At 44.4% G+C, this 24,482-nt stretch overlaps 1 protein-coding gene across 3 annotated transcripts in view; it reads right to left on the bottom strand.

The window, feature by feature from the left end:
• The window catches only part of WDFY3 (WD repeat and FYVE domain containing 3), a 217,632-nt gene that overhangs the window by 189,752 nt on the left and 3,398 nt on the right, over nt 1-24,482 (bottom strand). For all 3 annotated transcript variants that reach the window (XM_080924896.1, XM_080924897.1, XM_080924898.1), the window contains exon 2: nt 1,589-1,677. The gene's annotated coding sequence lies outside the window, so the exon portion shown is untranslated. The remainder of the gene's footprint in view (nt 1-1,588; nt 1,678-24,482) is intronic.

Below are 24,482 nucleotides of genomic sequence, written 5' to 3'. Positions count from 1 at the left end.
ATGTCGGGTGGGTGCTCCACCACTGAGCAAGGCTCATCTAGTCCTCTTGGGTCCTAAGTTTTAATCATCGTTCCTTAAAATTAAGGAAAAATAAATTATGACTTAAAATTCTAAAAACATTAGCACTGCGATTTTATTTCACATTTTTTCCCTGATTATAGAACTTCTTACTCCTGGCACTTTGAGCTTCCCAGTCAGCACTAACACACTCGCCTAGGGATTCCTGAGTTCCTTCCCTGGACTTTTTAAGATTCTTCAGTTGGTACTGGGAATTGAATGTCAATGAGCTGTGGCAGGGGCAGACTACTGTAACCTGCACGGCAGGAGGAAGAAGTCAGGTGACTTGTAGAGCCTAGGCTTTAACAAGGGCCAATGTGATGGTTTTAAGGTCCCTCTCCTAAAAGCCTGCCTGGGCTGCGTGGACTCTGGGAAATGTAGTTTGGTACAAGGTAGAAAAGCCTGCCAGGGGAGTCTAGACTAAGACACAGCTTGGGTGGAGTGGCTAAGCATAACTCTGTCACAAAGGATGGGCTGAAGACAGCAGGGTGCCAGAGACAGAAGACACTGTGTGTGCAGAGGAAAGGCCCTTTGCTGAGAACCAGGAACCTCTGTGCTTAGGCCCCTGGGTTGCCATGGCACAACCTGGCTGTGTTTCTGGCCGTGGATCTGTGTGTCTGGTAGACCCCCAAAAGCCTGATACCCTTCCCCTTTTGGTTAAGCAAATTTCATTTGGGTGATTTTCGAGCAGCAGAGAACTGCCATGGCTCAAAGGGGCCGTCTCTTAAGTAAAGATGGCTACAGAAGGTCTGAAAGCCAGGAAAGAGTAAAGCGCACAGTTAAAACGGAACACCGCAGTTAAGGCAGCCGCAGAGTCCTGGGACTCACAGGTAGTTCACAACGCCATTTTCCACTCAACCTGATTACTCCCAGTGGGGACAACACAGCTGATTACAGAACCCTGAACCCCGAAGTAACTACAGATGGTCCCAGAGCCCTGCTGCTGACTTCACTGCTGCTCAAACTGTACACATCTCCTTTACCCTTCCTTTCAGTTTTGAATTTTGATCTTTTCCCAGGGCCAGCAATGGGCGAATATTCTGTGAGGACGGACAGAGGCAGAGAGCCTCAGCTTAGGTCAGGAGGGTGAACGACAGGGTCCGGCAACCGAGTGGCTGAAACTCCGCACTGGGTGGGTCGAGTCACCAGGCATGGAGCCCCTCAAGGTAAGTGCACTAACAATCTGCACTAATTTCACTCTCTGATGCACCAGTCTATCAAAACTCAATGGTAGTTTCCAGGAAAGAGATAAAGGAAATGTTTCGAACACATAATTTGAGCATTTACAGGTACCCATAATAAAAAATACCGATGATTTAAAGGCAGACTTGTAGCCGAAGACTGTGAATTCCAAGATGCCTACTTTGGGTGAGAATATTAACCCTGCGGAGAGGAAAAGGCTTTCCCTAGTTGACCCAGCTCTCGGGGGTGAAGCGTGACTGAAACCTGGCTCTTCTGAATCCCAGCTCAGCAGACATGATATGTCTCAAGGGTCCCATCCCTCCATCCTTTAAGACATCTTACGACTGACCTGACACTGTGTGCTGGGCTGGCATGAATCTGCAGCGACAGGAATGACAGGCACTTTCTTCCTGAAGCAGACGCTGAGAAGTGTTACACCTGTGGGAAACAAAGGGCAAGATTTAGCTCCCGTTCGTTCGTCATACCAGCTGACCCAGCCCCCACTCGGCTTCCACCACACCTGAGAACACACCACTTCAGGCAGATAAACTGCTTCTAAGTCGATCTGCGATGGGGCTGGGGCCCTGGCTGCTCTTCCAGAGGTCCTGAGTTCAATTCCCAGCAACCACATGGTGGCTCACAACCATCTGTAATGGGATCTGATGCCTTCTTCTAGTATGTCTGAAGTCAGTGACAGTGTACTCAAATACATAAGACAAATAAATAAACCATTAAAAAATATAACATTTAAACAGAATCAGTTAATTATCATTTAAACACCTATCCAAGGATAATCTAGTTGTGCCAAGTATCTCACTTCTATGCTGGTTTTTTGTTGTTGCTATAATTTTTATTTGTGTTTATTTATTTGTTGAGACAAGGTCTCATGTAACTCAATCTAGCCTGATCTGAGTATTGGGATTATAGGCATACAATTATTCCAACCAAGTTTGCCTGGGGCTTAATTAGTTAGAAGGTAAAGTTAGAAAGAAAGGCACCTGTTTCTAAACTTGGGATCCACATAGTGGAAGAAGAGAGCCAATTCTTGCAAGCTGTCCTCTGACTTCTTAAGTGTGGTGGTTTGAATATGCTTGGCTCATGGGAAACAGCACTATTGGGAGGTGTGGCCTTGTTGGAGGAAGTGTGTCAATGGGCTTTGAGGTCTCCTAGTGCTCAAGCCCCGCCCCGTGAAGAAGAATCAGTCTCCGCCTGGCTGATTTCTGATCAAGAACTCTCAGCTCTTCCAGCACTATGTCTGCCTACATGCTGCCATGCTTCCTGCCAAGATGATAATGGACTGAACCTCTCAAACTGGAAGCCAGCCCCAGTTAAGTGGTTCCTATAAGAGTTGCCTTGGTCATGATGTCTCTTCACAGGAAACCCTCACTGGGACAGCATGCTGTAGAACACAGGCACCCCTCCCTTAGAGAAAGGCACAAATAATAAATGCCACTTTTTAAAAAATACTGTGTCGCATCTTCAGAAAGTCTCAGTTGGACACTGCATCAGACGGTAGACAAACACACACACGCTCACTGAGGAAGAAACCGTTAAACCAAGCAACTTAAAAGCAGTGTCAGGAGTTCAAATGCCAGTAGGGGAAAAACCAGAAGTGATATGTCCTAAATTCTGTCTTCAGAGTATGGCTTAATAACAAGGTTTTATGAGGCATAGGCTGGGCTTGAACCCACTATGTAGCTGATCCTGCTGTGTCCACCTCTGTAGGGCCAGGATTATAGGAGTGAGCCTCTACAGTGCATTTATACAATGCTGGGAATTCTATAAACAAATCCATAAGAACGGTATCAAACAGCTCCTGCCTTATAGAATTTAACAGTTTCATTCAATATTGCATTTCCAACATTTATAAATGCTAGGCAAGTGCTCAACTAAGAGAACTAAAGCCCAGCCTTAATTATACTTTAAATAAATTGTTTGCTACCTACAACAATTATTTGTAAATATTTACTTAAATAATGTGAACATCACCATGCTGGTGCCTCAGTGTCATCAAATGAATACTGAACATACACATTCTCAATTCTTAGACGTATATTTCAGAGGAACTTGACATGTGGAACAGGAGACAAGTTCCAGAACTGTCCCAGCATACTCATGTATAATAGCAAAATAAAAATCTGACACTTGAAATGTTTTTAACTAAAGAGCTAGTAACTACATTGGGATCCATTTACAGAGCACAGGGTCATTCCATAGGGAGATCCAGTGAACACATCCATTGGCAACAGCAGCTTGGGAGATGGAGGCTGAGGAAGAATTCAAGGCCTTCCTCAGCTACACAGCAAACTGGAGGCTAGCCTAGACTACATGAAACAATGCCTCATACAAACAAACACAAACAGAACATCTAGGTACCTGACGCAACTCCAGAATGTAAGTCAGTGACATCAAACAGGTCTTGTCTTATAAGACTTAATACTTTCATCCAATGTTACATTTCCCAGACTCGTCTATGCAAGTTTCATGATGATACCAAATGCATTCTCCACATGTGCCTAGCAATTTTGCTCTTACGTGCAATAACTGTTCATATTTAGCCACACTCGTTCACTTTCTTACTTTCAGGATATAGTTAAATGGATTCAACTGCCACCTTCTTGCTCATTAACGATGGTGCACATTTGATCATATTTTATTGGTTAATTCATGCTTTCCCTTTGATGAAAGGCCTCTCCCTATCCTTTTTTTTTTTTTTTAAGTACTTATTTATCTTATGTGTGTGACTATACTGTAGCTGTCTTCAGATACACCAGAAGAGGGCACTGGATTCCATTACAGATGGTTGTGAGCCACCATGGGGTTGCTGCGAATCGAACTCAGTACCTCTGGAAGAGCTCTTAACTACTGAGCCATCTCCCCAGCCCGGTCTCTCCCTATCTTTTGCTCAGGTTCTTCCTGAGTTGTTGTTCTTCTTTTACACATGCTTCGGGTGCAGATTATCTGGTCTGGCCAGTTCTCAGTGGCCAGGCCCAAGAGATATTAGATAAGTCGGAGCAGAAGTCACAGGAAGCCATCAACTGGAAACAGCAAGCTAGAGCCAATGTTTTCCTCAATCTATCCTTCTGAGCAGCAGTCTACAGATGCTGTGGAGTGCAGACATAAAATACTATACAATGGAGTGAGCTTCCTCAGCTTTCATTTCTATGTAAGTTCAGCCAAAAGAAATGCTTAGGAAATGATGAAGGTGCATTCCAACTATGACACACAATACAGTGTCAAGGTGTCAAGTTCTAAACAGGCCACAATTTAGACAGTATTTCAACTCTGACACTTATAAATGTACATATATTTATATCAAACTTTGCCTGCTTCTAATTTAGGATAAATCTGTTACGATGTCAAAGGTTGAATATTTTTAAATGCACAAATGTTCATACATAAAAATCTGAATTTCAAAACTAAATTATATAAATTAGAAGCAGTCACCTGAACTCCAGACTTAACTAAAGTGTTAGCTACACCTCTGTCTCACTAAACCCTGAGTTACTAAACACAGGAGTTCTACCGAGCAACATCTATGAAGCTTAAAACCAATTAAACTCATCACAGTTTGCAAATCAATGGAAAAAAATAATTGTTTCTCAGTCTTGAGCAATTTTCAGAGATCTCCGAGTTTAAACCAAGTAGAGCATTAAATAATAACAAAATGCCCATTTTTCTGAAAGAAACTTTTAATAAGCAATTTTACAGCCTCCCTGCTGGGATACCTGCCAGATCATGTAAAGCAGGAAGGGGGTCAAAGAGCTCCACAAAATCTATGGCCCTCCATCTTGACATAATCCCACAGGCCATATGACATGGGCTGCAGGAGCTGACAGCACCCACCTCCCACTGCGTCTGCTCGGGACACAGCTGGTCTAACCTCTGCACTGCACATGTCAGCCTACTGCTAAGGAGGAACAGTGTAGTTAATCCTACGTCTGTCTCCTCCCAATAAAATGACAACTATAGGCAGACAGCTCTCCAGTTACAATACTAGACGATACACAACCCTTTTCCCTACACTTCCCCCTATGTGCCTACATCCAAACGTAGGTCAACAATCACACACCAGTCCTTCAGCCAGCTAGGATCCTCCCACTCAGACTGACTGCACTCCGGTCAAGAGTTCTCCGTCACCGTCACCGCACCACTGATACTCAGAGGCGTCCTATCACCACAGGGTGAATACTAAAGGCCAGTCAGACCCCACCTGTCGAGCTATGGGCAGCACCTGGCATGACTCACTGACTCTGGCACGCTTCCCTTCCCTGCCGCTCACACTTGGGCACGAGTCCCATCCCTGCTGCTCACATTCTCGGTTTGCCTTCCCATCTCCAGCTGATCCCCCTCTTCCCAACCTCAGCATTTCTGGTTCTTGTCCATTCCCTGGACTCCATCAGCAAATGCTACTACCGACTGTCTCCAAAGTATACTCAGACTCTACTTTCCTCCATATACACAGTACCTGTGTGGCTCAAAGTCTGTGCCATCATCCCGCTCTCCCGTGTCCACCAAAGCGTAGGAGCTGACCTACCGATGTCTACCCGACTCTATTCCGGTCCCCTCTTGTGAAAGTGGTGAAGACAAGCAGACCCCACAGCCTACACCATCCGACGTAAGGAACACCCCTGTGTCCCAGGGGCCGACTCACTGCCTCACAGTAGGAACCAACGCAGTCATAAAAGACCCAATATGACATCACTTCCCACAACTGGCTCACACTTCCTGCAGGCTGGGCACACCATGTCACATGGCCTTCGCACTTGCTGTTGTGTGCGGGTGTCTTTATGAGCCATTAGTTCTCCACAACTTTCCCTCCTATCCTCAAGTCACTGCTCAGAAGCCTCCTGGGTATTTCTGAGTCTGCCCTGGATTTCCCTAGAACCCGTCTCGGATGCATTACTAGCTGATTTCTACTGCCTCTTCCTAACCTTCCCTCCCTGCAACACACAGAAGAACTAAACTCCAAGAGAGCGGAAGCTTGTTTTGTGTGGTGTAATGTGGTCAAAGCCTAATAAAGGAGAGGGGACAGCAGCAAGAGGCCGTTAATAAGCAAATGAACAACTACCACGGCAAGAAAAAGGTCTAAAGGGTTAAAAAACTGAGATCATCTGAATAATCATGGTACTTTTAAAATGTAAATTAATCATTCTAAAATGTCTTTAGAACAGGAGATAATGACAAGCCTGAGGACAGCAGTTGCTATAGCAGGTGTCACCTTGGTCACAATGGTGAAACCCACGGCCACACAGAGGCTTTACAGCTCACAGAATGGCTTTTCCACTAACCTGCCACATTTGACAAGGGTGGCTTGCAACACCAAAAACAGAGGGAAATACTGCAAAAATGCTCATTCCACACCCAACTTCAGACAAAGAGATGAGGTCTTTGTAAATGAGGACAGTCTAAAATAAAAGCCACATTGTTTTTAATGTTTCAAATATTTTGCTTGGAAATAATTCCAAACTTCATAGGAGCTGTTCAAGAACACAAAAGCACAGTCATACTCGGGTTGGGCTACTAACCCCTTGTAATTTGTGTTTATCTGTTCTTAGGCACCTCCAACCCCCCAGGATAACTCACACATATCATCACACCCCTTGGCTTTTACACTAGACTGTACATTTCTTTAGAGGTAGGTACTTTGCTCTATAGAGAAATCACAGCCATCTGCTCTGGCTGACTGAAGTCACTATAAAACCTTTATTGCTTGGTCTGTGTGGTCAGTTTCTCAACTGGTCCAATACTGTCCTCTACAGCATCGCCTCTCAATCTGTCATCCAGTGTAAGATCAAGTGTTGTGTTGCTAGATCGTCCTATCCCACAGCCTTCCATGTGAATACAGCTCATTCTGCAGCCTTGGTCATGTGCACTGCTTACTTATTCACAAAACGCAGCCCTCTCCTCATCTGCGTCTTTTTAAAACGTACAGCGTTCCAGGATTTGCATGTTGGTTCCTCCTAACCTGAGGTCATGCCACGTTAGACACAGGTGAGGATGTGTCTCTTTGGGGTGTCATAAGTGCGGTCACTCAGTGACCAGCAGTTCCACATAGTTGCTGGATCTTATTTCTACCTTATTCCTTGCAACTAACATACATTCTGTGGGTGTGATGGTTTGAATAGGCATGGCCCCCACTGACTCCTGTGTTTGAATGCACAGCCTGTAGGGAGTGGTGCTGTTAGGTGTGGCCTTGATGGAGTAGGTATGGCTTTGTTAAAGAAAGTGTCTTGCTGTGGGGGTGGGCTTTGAGGTCTTCTATAATCCAGCCATGCCCCGTGTGGCAGACAGTCTCCTTTTGCTGTAGATCAAAATGTACACTCTCAGCTCCTCCAGCACCATGTCTGCCTGTATGCTGCCATGCTTCCCACCATGATGATAACAGACTAAACCAGCCCCAACCAAATGTTTTCCTAAGCAAGAGTTACCTTGGTCATGGTGTCTCTTCATAGTAATAAAACCCAAACTAAGACAGTGGGGAAATGCTTTAATCCATACCCCTGGTCAGTGTGCCCCTGATTTTGTTTTGATACTTGACTCCACTAATCATCACTAGCCATGCTAACTGGCTACAAAGTGACAGTGACAGCTCTTAAACTTGAGTCCTACTTAAGCAAGAGCCCCACCCCCACCTGTTTGCTTATTAATCCATTCATTATGGTATGGATTCTTATTTTGTGTATGTGTGTTGTACTGGCTGGTTTTGTGTCAGCTTCACACAGCTGGAGTTCTCACAGAGAAAGGAGTCTCAGTTGAGGAAATGCCTCCATGAGATCCAGCTGTAAGGCATTTTCTCAACTAGTGATCAAGGGGGGAGGGCCCAGCCCATTGTGGGTGGTGCCATATCTGGGCTGATAGACCTCAGTTCTATAAGGAAGCAGGATGAGCAAATCAGAGGAAGCAAGTTAGTAAGTAACATCCCTCCATGGCCTCTGCACCAGCTCCTGCTTCCTGACCTGCTTGAGTTCCAGTCCTGATTTCCTTTGGTGATGAACAGCATGTGAAAGTGTGAGCTGAATAAACCCTTTCCTCCCCAACTTGCTTCTTGGTCATGATGTTTGTGCAGCAATAGAGACCCTGACTAAGACATGTGTTTGTGTATATATGTATATGTAGTAATATATATAATATACAAATATATACTGTTTTTAAAAAATAATGGATAAACTGGTACCTTCAGCTCCAATTCATCCCCTAAAGATTTATTTTTACCTTCTCCTATCTCGTGTTATACATCTCTCCTTTCTCAAGGAAATCTTTATTCCAACAACTTCAAAACTCAATCCTCATGGTACCTAAAAATGTCCCCAAAGTATTTTGTCCACATAAATGCAAAAAGTAAACACACTAGAACGAGTTCAGGACTTCTGTCCCTCTGCCTCCATTCAGGCTGAGGGTAAATGCTCCAGCACAGTGTTAATAAGTAACTTAGACTAATTTAAAATATAACCTACTCCAATTGTTTTGGCAATTCACAATTTTTCCAACTCCCATTCTCATCTTAAATGTTAGAAGTAGCAGGCTTGAAAAAGGGTTGACTTTGAAGTAGCACTATATCCATAGCCTTTGACAACAATACCTTCCTTTAGCCCTTCTTTTGATAGATTCGAGCAGGTATGTGTATGCTTTTGATTCCCTTTTTACGTATATAAATCTCTATAAATCATCTTACACAGCAGCAACGCCGTGACACCAAAGCTAGACAGTAAGAGAAGAGGTGACTGGAAACAATGCCCTGTGCGTTCACACATCAAGAACTTTCAACAAAATACTGGCGAACCAAAACTCACATACATATTTAAAGGTATAAACCGTAAAGGAAAAACAAAGTCACCAGTCTCAAGCACAGAAACCCAGCACACAATACGATTATTCATCCTGGTCGACCTTGTCTTCAAAACACACACAACAAACACAAACCAGCCACACAAATTACCCAGTGGGTCCCGGGTCTGATTGTTCATCTGGTGTATCCCTGACACCCCACAGCCATGGACATCCTCCGAGGAAAGGTGGAGACATCAAGTGTAAAAGACACTTTTTACAGCGAGCAGGCGCCAGAGCTGGAGGACTCAGCCACCTATGGAACCCAGATGAATGCAGTGTCAAGCCAGTCACCAGACCTATGGAACCCAGATGAATGCAGTGTCAAGCCAGTCACCAGATATGGAGTGGCATTGTTTGGTTTTGCCAGTGTGTTTAGGATTTGCTGTGGCCCAGTGTTTCCTTGCTATCTGCCCATCACATCTCTTTTGAAGTGAGAATGTTTACTGTGTCCATTACATGTATATCCCCTGTTCATTTTTAATAGAGACTCATGATTAAGAGATCAGCTGAGTTTCAGAAGAGACCTTTGAACAGTATTGGGACTGGAAAAGGCTGTGAGGACTCTGGAGATGGACTAAGAGAATTTTACATGGAGATAAAAACAAACCATTAGTGGCCAGGGTGTAATGTAATATAAAGCTTCAAACTGATTAGCTGGGCTGTGGTAGCTAATCTCTACTGCTATCATGGATGTATTTAGAATCACCATGAAATACACCTCTAGGACTGCCCATGGGGGTGTTTCCAAAAAGGTTTAATTGAACTGGGGAGACTCACCCTCAATGTGGGTAGCATCATAACAGAGCTGGGTCCCAGACTAAATAAAAGGGAGAAAGGCAGCACTGGAATTCATCTCTGTGGCTGCTTTCTCATGCTCCTGGCACCCTGCCTGTGACCACCAAATTTAATGTCTACTCTTTAAAAAGTACTTATATAATTAAGAAGAAGCCATAGGCTGGGAGAAAACATTTGCAAAGCATATGACAGACTGGTATTTGACATATATAACAAAATTTTGACACAATTTAAGAGAAAGCAAGCAAGTAAGCATGTGTATGGTGTGTAAGAGCACAGTAATTGCTGTGTGCACCAAAGGTCAATAATGGGTGCCTGGTCAGCTGTTTGTGTCTGTCGGTCTGTCTTGTGGCAGGTCTCCCACAGAACCTGAAGTTTACTATCTATTATCTGTCTGTCTGTCCCTCCGTCCATCCATCCATCCATCCATCCATCCATCCATCCATCCATCTTGGGGCAGGTCTCCCATAGAACCTAGAGCTCATGGATGAGGGTAGACCAGTTGGCCAACCTGACCTTGGGATCCCACTCCCTTGCCTACCTAATAGTGGGATTACTGCCCCTCCTTTGGTGCCTACTCTTTCACATGGGACCCAACATGACACCACCAACTCCTACACAGCAGACTCTTTACCAACGAAGCCATCTTCAATTCTAAAGGGGACAAAACGCTACCACATACGGAGAGAAGAGAAAGGAAAGCACATGCATGAACTGGGTGGACTGACTACTAAGGGAAAGCTGCATCTGCACCTTGAGTCTGAGAAGACCAAGAAGTCTCTGGGGACTGAAGAACTGAGCTGGCCTGCTAGAGGCAAAGGCCCGCATAAGCCAAAACCATAACTGGGAGCAAGTTATGGAGTCTGGAGTGAACTGGCTTGGGATTTGTGAAGACAGACACTTAGCTTCAGCCACCATGTACTTCCTTACTGGTCACTAGACTGCAGTAAGGATCTCTCATCTTTCTCTAAATACATTTTTTTTCTTCCATCATGCAGAAAAAAAAAAAAAAAGTTGCCATATTTTAAGCTGTAAAATACCAAGAAGCAATCAGACTGGCACTGCATGCTTACTGCCCAGTCTGTTTCTACCCCAGCTCTGATTCCTGCTAGGGTACGTCAGCTTGCATCTGGGTTTTCTCCCACAGGAAAAACTGTACCCAACCTGACTACTTAGCCCCTCATGCTCTGGTGCACATTGCTGAGGCAGGACACTGTGAAGTCCCAAGACAGCCTGGGCTAAACCATAAAACCTTGTTTCAAATAACCACGAATCAAAGAAACAAAGAAGATACACTGACAGGACTACATCTCTGTGTAAGTGTAAGCAGTAACAGAACAAAAAAAAAAAAAAAAAAAAAAAAATGGGGTTACCAAGGAGATATTCTAACCACTTCCAGGAAGGGTGTGCAGTTTTGATTTCTGCTTCTTTGGGAATGGCCCTCGGTGCACAGGGGACAAACCTCAAGGCTATTGATCATGTAACCATGTCTCTGTATTCCTACTATCACAGGCCAATACCTGATCTGAACAGGGTTGATCCAACTCAATCTTTCCAGCAAAGCAACATTAATGTCAGGGGACTTGGAAAAAAGTTATGTCTAAAACCTGCCACCCATCCCTCACACTCCTTAACCCTAAGTGTGGAAGCACAGGCCTGCAATCAACACCTGGAGGCTGAGGCAGGAAAGTAAATTCAGCCTGGGCCACAGACTGAGACTCTGTCTCAACAATGACTAAGTAACTCCTGCTAATAACACCTCAGAGCAGCTCTTGCTCCTGCTTAAGGGCCACCAGTTTACCACTGAATTCCCATGTGGTCCCTTTCTCCGCCAAGTGCAACTAAAAGTTGCACTGTGACAGGGCAGAAGCTTACTCACACTTACCGAGGAGTGGCCTAACAACCATGCCTTCCCCTTGCTTCCCGTCACTCCACACTGCAGGTTCGCCTGCAAAGCTGCGACATTAGGACCTCTGGCCCCATGCACTTTCTCACATCCTCCTAGAAATTCTGCAAGAAGGCACATCCACTGCAGAGCTTACTTCTCTGTGAGCACCAATTCCCGGCTGAGGACCGCACAGGAAACGTCAGCACTCTCTGTGGTCTTGTGATGCCGACAGAGCAGAGGGTGGTCACTGATTAACTGGGAGCCGATCTTACCCTGACAGGCATCCTGCGCTTCTCCTCGGCTCCCATTTTTTTTTTTTTTTTTTCTTTTTTGAGGTCTCTTCTCTGGTCCCTGTCTCAATCATTCCAAAGCCCAGGACCAAATACTAGTCCCAAATCCAAAGCGTGGTTGCAAGCCATAACCCAGAGCCCAGGGTAACAGAGAGAGCTAGCTAGTGGCCACCTATGCAGACAGTCCATGTGTCTTCACCAGAATCCCAAGAACATGAAGCTGACTGCACTATTCTCAGCTGTTTTGCCTCTGGCGTGGTGTACCAAGGAGGTCCCTTAGCACCTGCACTTGGCTAGATTGGCTATAACATGGGTCACCCATCCAGTGTTAACACCAGCCATCTCACCAGCTCTGAAACTTACCTCGCCCTGGCCCAAAACAAATACACAAAGCTTTCATGAAAGGCAACAAGAAGTGAACATGCAAAATTTAGAAATACAATCAGATAACAGAAAACATTCTAAATGGTGTCTATTGGAATTCTGTAAACCCCACCCCTCAGTTACCTGGCAACAGCCAGTTATGCTCCGCCCTAGTTACCTGACACTATAAAAGGGACTGCTTGCCCCTCCTCTCTCTCTTACTATCTTGGCCTCTTGCTCTTCCCTCTTTGCCCCTCCTTTCCTCAGTCCCTTCTCCCCCCTCTCTCTCCACGTGCTCATGGCTGGCCTCCACTCACTTCTCTCTCTCTCTCTCTCTCTCTCTCTCTCTCTCTCTCTCTCTCTCTCTCTCTGCCTCTACTACCCTCTTAACTCCCCCCACCATGCCCTGAATAAACTCTATTCGGCAGTATACCAACATGTGGCTGGTCCCTCAAGGGGAAAAGGATTCCCAACATGAGTTCCCCCAGAGGCATCCCCCTTTGCCCCCATGCCTCGCCACACTTCCATGGAGCATACCTCACACACACACACACACACACTCACACACACACACACACACACTCACACGCGCACACACACACACACACACACACACACACACACAGTCTTCATCTTTTTTCTAACTGGTGCCGAAACCCAGGACATCATCTTTTTTATATACACATCACAGAATCAATGCTGACGTATCCCAGCACTCTGGAGGCAGAGGTGGGGCCTCTGGGAGTTTGAGACCAGCCTGGACTACATAGAGAATTCCTTCCAGGCCAGTCAAAGCTACCTAGTGAGACTGTCTCAAATAAAATAAAATAAATATATGAATAAATGACTAAAACTTATTAGACTTAAAAGCCCACTAGAGTCTTCAAATGGAATTTCTACCATTTTTTATCAAAATTCTATTTTGTCACAAGAATCGTCCCACTGGAGTTGTTCTGGTCACTGGCTTTCTTTACAAGCATGATACCCATCTGAAGAACAAACAGGAAATGAGGTCCTCTACGGTATAAGCCATAAATACCAAGTAGCCAAGATTTAGAGAGGAAAGTATGTGTATTTGCTGGGAGGCCCGGTGGAGGCCAGACCTGTGTGACAAGTGTAACAGGCTGAATCCAGAATTCCAAATACCAGTGAGGCAGGAAGCCAAGGAATCCTGAGATCAGAGGCTGTGCAGCTAAGCAGCTAATTCTTCTTAACCTAAACCAGCAGACAGGCTGTGTGTGTGTGTGTGTGTGTGTGTGTGTGTGTGTGTACAGGGAGAAGCAGCATCCAATCAACTTCATAGTTTCAGCACACTTAATAAACATATGCTCAGGGGACAAGGGATCCGGGTGTTAGTAAAGGTGTGTCACAGGCTCATCCTGCAACCAGGAAGAACCCTCTGCTCACATGTACAGTACAGACAGGAACCACCCAAAGGTGGGTGACTATGGATCCACAGGCCCACTGGGCAACGCCCCTCACACACAGTCTTGCTCCGTTTACACTCACTCTAGTCAAGCATCTATCTCTCCTTTAATTTTATAGTCCCATGTTTTCCTGAGGAGAGCAGATGAAGTCTGTAGTGCTTGACATGAGCATGACCATGTCCAGGACCCCAGTGCCTTCTCAGGTCAAGTGGAGGGAACCAGCAGAGGCTTCCCCTGGCCCATGTACAAATGCTGCCAAATGTCAGGGTGTGCAGAATCAGCCTCAGCTTCCTCTTCCCAGATGTTTACAGCCTGAGACTGATCCCCTGCAGAGACCTTCCACAGAGACTGGTTACCCCCCTCCTCCTAGTGACATACAGGTAAAGACACTGGCTCTCTGGGTTGTGTAGTGCCCTTTACCCTGTGTTTGCATGGGTAGGACCTCCCTGAGGGAAGCTGAGGCAGGAACTGAAGCAGAGACACTTCCAAAGAGAGCAGCTGCCTAGTGGCCAGTTCTTAGCTCACTCAGCCCAGTTTCTCACTTAACTCAGGACCACCTACCTGCTCAGAGGTGACAACATCTTTGATTGGCTGGGCCTTTCACATCAAACATTTATCAAAAATCTGTCCCATAGACTTGCCCCCAGGCCAACCTAACGGAGGCAGTTCCTCAGCTGAGGGCACATCTTTCCAGGAGATTCCAATCTGTGCCAAGTTGATAGAAACTAACCATCAGGAGGAGAAAATCGTTTTTTTTAAAGGGGGGGGGGTACAAACAGAGCCATCAATTCACCTAACTGACAATGTGGGAGGAACTCTTTAAGTTGCGATTTTTTTCAGGGCTGTAAACAATGTTTCCTTTACAACTGTGCTTCATAAAGGAGAGCAACTTCTCAGTCATATGACTCAACATGCAAAGCAACAATTATACTCAGGTAAAGTCTGGCTAAGCTGGTTAGCAACCAGACTACCAAGAAGAAAGGCTAGAATACAAAGCTCCTTTTTCTAACAATCATTAATGATAATGATGATGATGATGATAATAATAATAATGATAATAATAATAATAATAATAATAATAATAATAATGGAAATATTCTTTATGGGACTTTCCTCTTGTGTGTCAAGCCTTAGGCTTGATCCCCAGCAGAGAGAAGAGAAAATCAGTCAAGATGAAAAAGTCAAAATATATGAAAATCCACATAGAGCAAGTCAAGTTCTTTCTATAAAAGATACACCACTTGCCTCCAAGCAAGGCACCCTCTTCACGGCAATGGGTAGTGTCTGCTACCCTGTCACAAGCACTCGGGTACATACCAGTGCACACATGGCTTGAAGCACTGTGAGCAGCAGCCATGCCTTCCCCAGCTTCCCCATCTCCCCCTTCTCCTGGTAGACTGTAGAGCACCCATGCCAACCCCATGCTTATGTAACCCAACACAAGCTGGGTGTTGAGTTTATTTACGTTGGTGAGTCAGATGTTAATCTGGTGTCTGTGGAGAAGGAGGTGGGGAACACAGTGGACGGAATGAGACAATTCCCATTAATATCTGTTGCACAACTAACGACTAAGTCCAAACATTTCTATGCTTCATAGTTTTGGAGGATATACTTCAGCTAGACTAGGTCATCAGCTAGACTGGGTACTACTCTGTGGCATCCACTGGAACTGGCCTGAGGCGGACCAACCCATTACACAGGAAGAAGGCATTTGCCCTCTCATGTCTCCTGCCACCTGCCACTCACCCGCTGTCCTTTCTTTATTCCCCTGAGACATTTAAGCTGACCACTTAGCAATCCTACATCCCATAATATCCCAAATACTTTCAGTGTGATTCTTTTAAAAAGAAGAAAGAGATACAGCAAACACTAGAACTTCCAAAATTAAAGGAAAAACCTACAGTTTTCATGTTGACCAAAGATATGTCACCTAATTAATTCTTTAGTTAATATATTAAATAAAATTCCCAAAGTCTGTCATTTATCCAATACACTGTATTACCTTTAAAGGTATAAACTGAAACTATGTATCTGTAGGTTCTGTGGAAAGGACTAAGGAAGAGAGGGGCCAGGGCTCAGCATGGAGGTAGGTCTCCCTAGACCTGCAAGACCTGGGATTCCATATCTGCTAAAGTACAAAATGTGTCTCCACTGAACATTCAGAGACTTTCCCCTTCTTGTGAATCTCTCCTAAATACTACAGTACAAGACACAGCTACTTAGTGTTTCTATGATATTGGATATTTTATGTATTTTATGCAATCTACAGCTGTATGTATAATGCAAATACTACACTACTTTATAAAGAATTGGAACACTGCTGGAGCTAACCTCAACAGATCCTGAGGGAAGAAACTAAGGCAGCCATCATAAATTAGTGTGGACCAATGCTCCTTAAGAAACTAAAACCAGGGCTGGAGCTACAGTGCTCCTTAAGAAACTAAAACCAGGGCTGGAGCTACAGAGCCTCTTCAACAGCTAAGAGTACATTCTGCTCTTGCAGAGGACCTGAGTTCAATTCCCTGCACCAACAATGGGTAGCTCACAACCACCTGTAACTCCAGTTCCAGGAGACCAGTTTCTTCATCTGGCTTTCTATAGGCATACATGTAAATGACATATTCAGAGACATATGCAAAAACAAATACACATGTGCATAAATAAGAATATTTTAAAAGAAATTAAAACCTGAATTACTTATGACCCAACAATTCCTCTGAAATGTAAAGAACTGAGATGACCTCACAAAGGTGCCTATAGATTCACTATAACATCACCACAGACATGAATGACCTCACAAAGGTGCCTATAGATTCACTGTAACTTCACTACAGACATGAATGACCTCACAAAGGTGAGTGTATATTCATTGCAACTGTTTCCACAGACAAGAAACAATCTAGCTATCTGCTGATGCTGGAGTAAATTGAAAACAGCTAATCTAACGCCAGCTACCAGAGTTAACTACCTACCTACCTACCTACCTACACATAAACTGTTCATCCCTGAAAGAGGAGATCTTATTGTCTGTCACAACATGATGACACTGATGTTCTACTAAATCAGACACATGGAGACGGAACAGTGAAGGATTCCATTTGCACGTGGAGTTTCAATGGTGGTTACTACATGGAAGAGTGGTGGGAAATGGGAAGGTAAGCCAAAGGATTCAAAGGACAAAACAGAACGAAGAAGTCTAGGGTTCTGATTTAAACATAAAGATGGCAGGCAATAGCCTTCTACTGCATAGGAGAGTCTGGCTAAAAAACAGATTTCAGTTGCTTTTCCACCCATAATAAAACGAAGGCTCCCCTGGTAAAGTGCCTGCCATTCAAGCCTGGGTCAGTCTCCGGGATCGATGTTGAGATACCTGGACTCTCAGTGCTGGGGAGGTGATGTCTGGGGCTCGCTGGTCAGCAGTCTAGTGGAACCAGAAGGCACCAGGTTCAGTGGGAGATCATCTCAAAAGGTGGAGAGAAACTGAGGAAGACAATGTTGACTTCAGGCCTCTACATAAACTCCCATGCATGTGCACATGGATTTGCACACACATACACACCCACAAACTGTACCAAGGACACACTAATTTCTGTTTAAGCATATTACTTTATTTCCATTTATTAAACTTTAGGACACCCCACCCTCAGCCTCTTCGAACTCAGAGAGTAGAACCAACCAACTTTCAATTTCTATAATCTTGGTATAAGTTAAACCTTACAAGTTTTGCCAAGGAAACTCACTCCCTGTCACCCAGACCAAGTGTCACTTCAGGGTTCTCACAATCACATCAATGAACGTAACCCCTCAACTTCTGTGCACACCAGGTGACTATTCACTCTCGTACCCCGTACCTGTGCTCTAAAACCACAGCCTCTTAAGCACATCCTGACATCACCAGTGATGAGCATTCAGGAAGAATCACAGAATTTAATGTAGCATTTGGGACCCAGGAAGCTGGGATAATTCCTTTTGCTTCTAATTTGGTCACTATGAGTTACACACATAAGCTACGGAACTCAGAGTTACTAGGTGGTCTATGCACAACAGTTACTCTAAGTATGAATAAAAGAGCTTTATTTGAATAATAAATCCAGGCATAGTGGAGATGGAGGCGCCCACATATCCCAGCATTCCTAAGGCCGAAGCAGGAAGGTTTTTAGATCAAGCCCAGTTAAGAGCTACAGAGGGAGACTCTGTCTCCTAAACCAAACACAGCATCTGGCGTACCTAACCCTCTGTTCTATAAGCAGTTATCACACAATAAGAACATACAATTAACAGTCAGAGATACTGAGGCATTACTCAAAATCTGACTATAAATTTAGCTAGAGATTTCTAAGAGCAACAGAAAAGAGAAACCTGTAAGACCCGCCCCCAACAGTGAAGCTGCAGATAGAGAGTGACAGTCAACTATCCTTACTTCATTCTTTTGAAACAGGGTCTCATGAAGCCCAGGCTGGCCTTGAACTAGCTAATGTAGCAGAGGCTGATCTTGAATGTCTAAACCCCACTCCTCACCCCTGCCTCAACCTTCCCCAGGTTGGGATTACAGGCAGGTGTGTTAACATTGTGCCCCATTTTATTCAGTACTTGGGAAAGGGGGGACTGTAATCCAGGCTTTGTGCATGCTACCTAAGGATTCTACCAAGTGAGCTAAATCCCAAGCCCTCAACAGTTTTATAAGACATGTAAATATTAGTTACATAAGGAAAACCAACTTCAGGCCTTGCTATGTTTAAAGTGCAGCACTGTGCTGACTGGGTACTGTATATGATGGTGGGGTTCACTGATTTATCTAAGTGTGGTGTGAACATCCTTCCTTCCCCCAAAAGTTCCTCTATAGTGAGCATGCCCATAACTAACTCTTCCTGACTGATAACTGAATATATCTTACTCTGCATTCTTCTACATGTCAGGGATGAAAGTACCCAGTAAGCCAACTTAGTACTTATCAAAAGAGGAAGTTGTAACAAAGAGGAATTATGGGAAATGCCATATAACTAACATTTTTACATGACTACTGACCACGGCTATAACAGTTTGACCAAGCTGAAACTAGCCCGCTACTTGCCCAGTTAACTATCAGCGGGAAAAGTAGAAAGAAGTCCCTTTGGTGGGCTGCCCAGACACAGGACAGGGCATCAACATCCCTGCACCTGCAACACTGTTCCAAGTTGTGTTCTTAGTAATAAAATGTAAGTCACTCAGGAAGCTGCACAAGCAGGCTCGGCTGTTAGCTGGGTGATGGAACAAGAGACTGCTCGCTCTCTGCAACTTCTGTACATTTATAAACACTTCAAAACAAACAGTAAGGTTATAAACAATTTTAATTAATATTCAGTGAAATTAAAACAGGCAAAGTGTCCAAACTTGTGCTTAAAATATACTAAGTATTTCCCATAGTTTGACAAAATGCAGTTGCAGAAATTCTTGTAAAATTGCTAAGTTCTTTGTAAAAATAGAACACTTCCCATATCACTGCTCATGTGTGATTTATCTGCATGGGCACCTTGGTCAGAGCAGGTAAAAACAGCAGGTAACAGAATTGTTAGGCCTACTTTCTAATAGACCCAATAAAGGCCAAGTATTAGATTCTTCTTTTCCAATTTAGATAGTAGGCCTCCTCCAAGTCCACACTAGCTAAAGAACAGAGGGAAATAGGCCTGCAGGAACCTCCGATTTGAGATTAAATATCAACTACAACACAGGCCCAGAAGACACTTCATACGGGAAGAGAAAGCCAGGTTACGCTGGTACCAAACATGTATAGATGCATCATGAGTTAACATACCAATGATGTGTCAGAAAGTACCTTGTCACATGATCTCCACTCACATCTAAGTACCAAAGGTTTAAGAAACTGAGCACAGGAAACTAAGGACACGGGGAGGAGTTCAGTTGTCAGTATTAAGATGAGGGCCTAGAATGGGAAGGGCTGGCGAAGAGGTTAAACAGGCTAGACGACCTGGGCACAGGAACACAGCTCTGCAGACAGAGCAGAGCAAGGAGGAGCCTTACCTCTGAGCTTTAGTATGGATCTTGTACAGTAGTAACAAATGCTTCAAAGTATCAGTACTCTCAACCCCTTAAGGGTCCAATGACTCTTTCACAGGGGGCACCTAAGGCCATTAGAAAATACAGATGTTTACAGTACAATCCATAAAAGTAAGCAAAATTAACAGTGAAGTAGTTATATGGCTAGACATCACCACGTCGTGAGGAAATGTATTACAGGGCTGCAGCATCAGGAAGGCCGAGACCATGCAAGGAAGGACCACTGCGATGCCTTTGCAAACGCTCCCTTAGTAGGAAGTGATAAGAGCCACTCTTTAAGTCTACAGTGCCTTCCCACATATCTAGCCGACTTCAAGTTTCCAAGCTCAGCTTGCAGTCTTGCAATCTCACCCAATCCAGATTGCATTCCCACTGGAGCCAGCTCTCCCTGTGCTCCGAATCAAGCGAAAGCCAACCTTGCCGAAGTAGGGCAGCTCTGGGCAGTACAACACTGTTGAACATCAAGAACCATGATAAAGAACAGACGAGGCCTTAACACAGGGTAAAACCACACAGCATACTCAAACACATGAGTGCACAAATGGAAGCAAAGTTAAAATGTTTAACTTGGAAAAAAATACACACACCTTTTATTGAAAACCCCAAGTGCATGAGACCACTCTAGTAGAGAAATAAAATCAAGACCTTACCCACATGGAAGCACTAAATAAACCCAAAACAGCAGTCCAGGAATCTTCAATGAAATCTGCAGCTTAGATGGTCAAAACATAACACATTAAGCAAGATCAATAATCCAGTATTTATGAGCTGTTGTGTTCGGCCTACTGGACATGAGACCTTCTGGTTAAACAGTAATAGGAGGTAAGACCCACGTGTCTGACAGATGTGAGTGCTTCACCACCAGACTTACAGCCTTGGCAGAGTCTGTACTGAGCTCTCCCAGAGCCCTTCCCCAAAAATTAAAAAAAAAAAAAAAAAGCAGGAACTTCAGGGTTTGGAAGTCTGAGGATTATGATTGGGTGGCTTAGAACTGTGGGTAGCAAACAGTTAAATGCCCAGGATAGGACTAGAATGCTCCAGAGTTGAAAGGTCTCTTGGAATTTGAGACATCTGGACTCAACTGCCCTCCCCCAACCCCCAACCACTACCAAAGTCCTAAACCAATGGAGCTGAGTAAATAAACTACAGGATAATTCCTCCTTCAGCCAAATAAAACAGTAAGAAACACCATTGGCTGCATTTTGGGTGCTAAATTTCTAAAATTCTGAAAGACTAGTGTTTCTATATATAGCTATACAGAATGCATACTCTAGACCTATCAATGTTTTGCAAATAAAGACTAATGGGGCCATAAAAATTTTAACCTAAAACATCCCCTGTACAGAATGAATGAGCTGAGCCCTCTGGAACGAACCCCTACATTTAGCTTGTGGTGATTTCTCCATTTCTTTGCTACTGTGGCATATCTCGAGCAAGGCTTCGGTGCAGGGATAAGGCAGTGGTGAAATGCATTATGGGATTTGGAGGATGTCCACTTGAGGGAAGCAGATGGAGAGCTCTCAGAGTCAGCACGTGGCTATGCACTTGACCATTCACATGTATTTACTGAGCACCTATGCACACAGCATAAAATCCCCAGTGTGCACCAACTCCAGGAGGCCAACTCTGCACCGAGAGGAGCTATGACTCACTGCAGCCTCACGGGGTGTCTACTGCCCAGTTATCAACGACAAATCCCATTTTCAGCAATCCCATCATTTCACAAGCACTAACCCACTGAAACAGGCACTCTAGAACTCAAAAGAGATCCTACCCTCTTCCTCTGCACCCCAAAGCCCCTGGCCTAAGAACAGGAGAAAAACAAAGGAACAACTCCCTGTTCTGACACAGCAGACCACAGTATTAAGGGTGCCTATGGGGCCAGCAAGGATGGCATACTTTGAACCTTCAGGAACACATCTACTATGCCCCTGCAGAGAATGCAACATGGGCCAAAACACACTGCACTTAGAAACCAAAGTCCCTATACAGGACGCAAACTGCTGATCCCCTCTGACCTCTGTAGCCCACCCTTTCCTTCTCTCTGCACACAGCACACACACTCCTTCGTCAAGCCTCGGGACTAGCTCTCCGCTCAGATCTACAGTTTTTCCTCTCCCCAACTGCTTCAAATTTCTTCCCTACCACAAAGCTTTCTTCGCACAGCCCTCTATAAATGGCAACGCCACCCACACAGCACCACAGTCCTGCCTTTACCCTCTGAACCCAGCCTGCTCCTCTATGACACCTACAGCACTCTGGGGACATGGGACAACCGATGATGGCTTTAGGGAACACTGTTTAACAGCCACAGAGCTGTTACAGCTGTCCACGTAACTGACAATGGCGTGGGATTGCTATCAATGCCTCAATTGGACTGTTTGAGTCGAGTCAGAGCGCTCTACCTTGTAGTGTGCACAGCAGACAGCAGGAACTCCCTGAACAAATAAATGGCTGCCAGAGAAAGGCCTGGAGGAGCCGGGGCCAGGTCATACGGACCTTTGTCTCCACCAGGGCTGACTGCTTTCATAGAAACTGGATACTAACTCAAGATTCAAAGACTCCATGCACCGGGTAGAAAAGTCAGTAAAAGGTTGCTGTTTCAGTTTTCAAAACTTACAAAGAGACAGATGTATTATGAAAGGGGCATCTATGGGGAAACTGAGGTAGAATGGAGCTGAGATCATTACAAGGTCACTGTAACCCTTCAACAAGCAAATGAGGCTGAAAAACAGCTGGGGGGGGGGGGGGAGAGGAAGAGGCCGATGAGTAGAAATATTTAGAAGATAAAGGCAACTGGACAGAGACATCTGTGACTGTGGATCTGAGGGCTCCTGAGGAATGGGTGAGAATTTCTGGGTCTCAATTTCATCCCAGTACAGGAGATGAAGCATAAAAGGCTAAGAGGGGAGGCACGGTGGATAAACTTCGGGGGAGAAGGAACCAGAGAAGTTTCAGACATGTTGAGATGGACAGGCCTGAGCAACAGCTCAGAGGCTGGGCACTGATGAGCAGGCAGATATCAGGACTCGATCTGGAACTCAGTACGGTTTGGGCTGCTTCTGCTGGTCTATTTAAATGGCAGTTAGACATGGAACACTCGAAAAAGACACTGCTGCCAACAGTGGAGCGCTAGCTATCAAGAGGACAGTGCAGAAGGGATTCCACAGGTCACAAAATGAGAAGAAAATGACACATCTACTCTTTCAAAATGCTAAGTGAATGACTGCGTATCAGATATGTTTCTTCTTGTGAAAACGGAAATAATATCTTAAATGAACACAAAAGAATCTTAGCTTTTCAGGTTAATAAATAGTGCATAATAAAAAACATGATAAAAGATGATAGCAATAAATACCAGATATACTTAACCAAAAATGTATATTAAAAAGCAATGCCACAATTTTATTCCTATAGTGATTTTTTTTTTTACAAAATCTGAGGGTAATATCAAAGTCTACAGTGTTAAATGTATTCAGCCCATAAATGTCCCCACCTACAGCAAATTATCAAAATAACAACTCAATAACAGACTACACGTTTGCCGTTTGGCTTTCCCTCAAGTTTTACTGACGTTGGCAATCCTTGGTATAGGTTGGGTTGGGCAGTGTGAGACTAGTCACTATTCAGCCTTCTGTACATCCTGCAGGTATCTGCACGTTCTGTTGACACCCTGAAGCCAAGTTACCCCACTTATACTCTGAATTTCTCCAGGTAAACAACGCTTCTTTCAGTAAGTCCTGAAATCAATCTGAGGTCTGGGTTCTTGGGACTCCTCACCCCACATGCACCAGGGCATCCCTTAGGCGAGGTCCTGTTTAATGGCCTCTTTCATTCAACTCTAAGCTCTGCTGCTACAAGTATTTTGCAAGCTACGTGCACGAGGTGCTTGTTATGAGCATCACAAAGGTATGAATCAATGACCAAACCAATGAGGTTATACAAGCATGTCTGACATTGCAGGTATTCAAGTGTAATTATTCAAATTTGTAATCTGACTACTTACATATAAAGTTCTAAGATATTTTACAATTCCTAATTGATAATACAGTATTCTGAAACTTTTAAATGTATTTTACTATTAAAAATGAAAGACTCAGGGAGCTGGAAGGATGGCTCAGCAGTTCAAGGTACATAGTGGTTTTCAAAGGACCTGAGTTCAATTCCCAGCACCCATGTCATGAGTCCCACAACTGCCCATAACACCAACTCAAGGGGGTCCCATACCTCTTACCTCTAGGAGCACCTACACACATTATACATAATCAAATTTAAATAACTATTTTTAAATTTTAAATGTTTCTGATGAATATATATCATTCAACCCAACACTTTGCCTACCCTAGAACTACAGACTGCCCTCGAACTTGCCACTTAGCTGGGGCTAGCCTTAGACTTCAGGGCGCCTGCCTCCACCTCCCAAATGCTGGCATCACCCTGGCTTTAGCTTTCACACCATAAGAAATCAGTCCACTGAGGTTATAAAAATCTCTTGGCTAAATCTCTTCGGTGCAAAGTCAAACTGAAACACAGCAACTTAGAATTTCTTTCAAGACTGAGCAAACGCGAAACCCAAAATGTCTCTTAGTGACCTCA

This window comes from Micromys minutus, assembly GCF_963924665.1.
Source record: "Micromys minutus genome assembly, chromosome: 11".
NCBI classification, from domain to species: Eukaryota; Metazoa; Chordata; class Mammalia; order Rodentia; family Muridae; genus Micromys; species Micromys minutus.
Note: the sequence above shows the minus strand (reverse complement) of the source record. Positions and strands in the feature narration are given on the sequence as shown.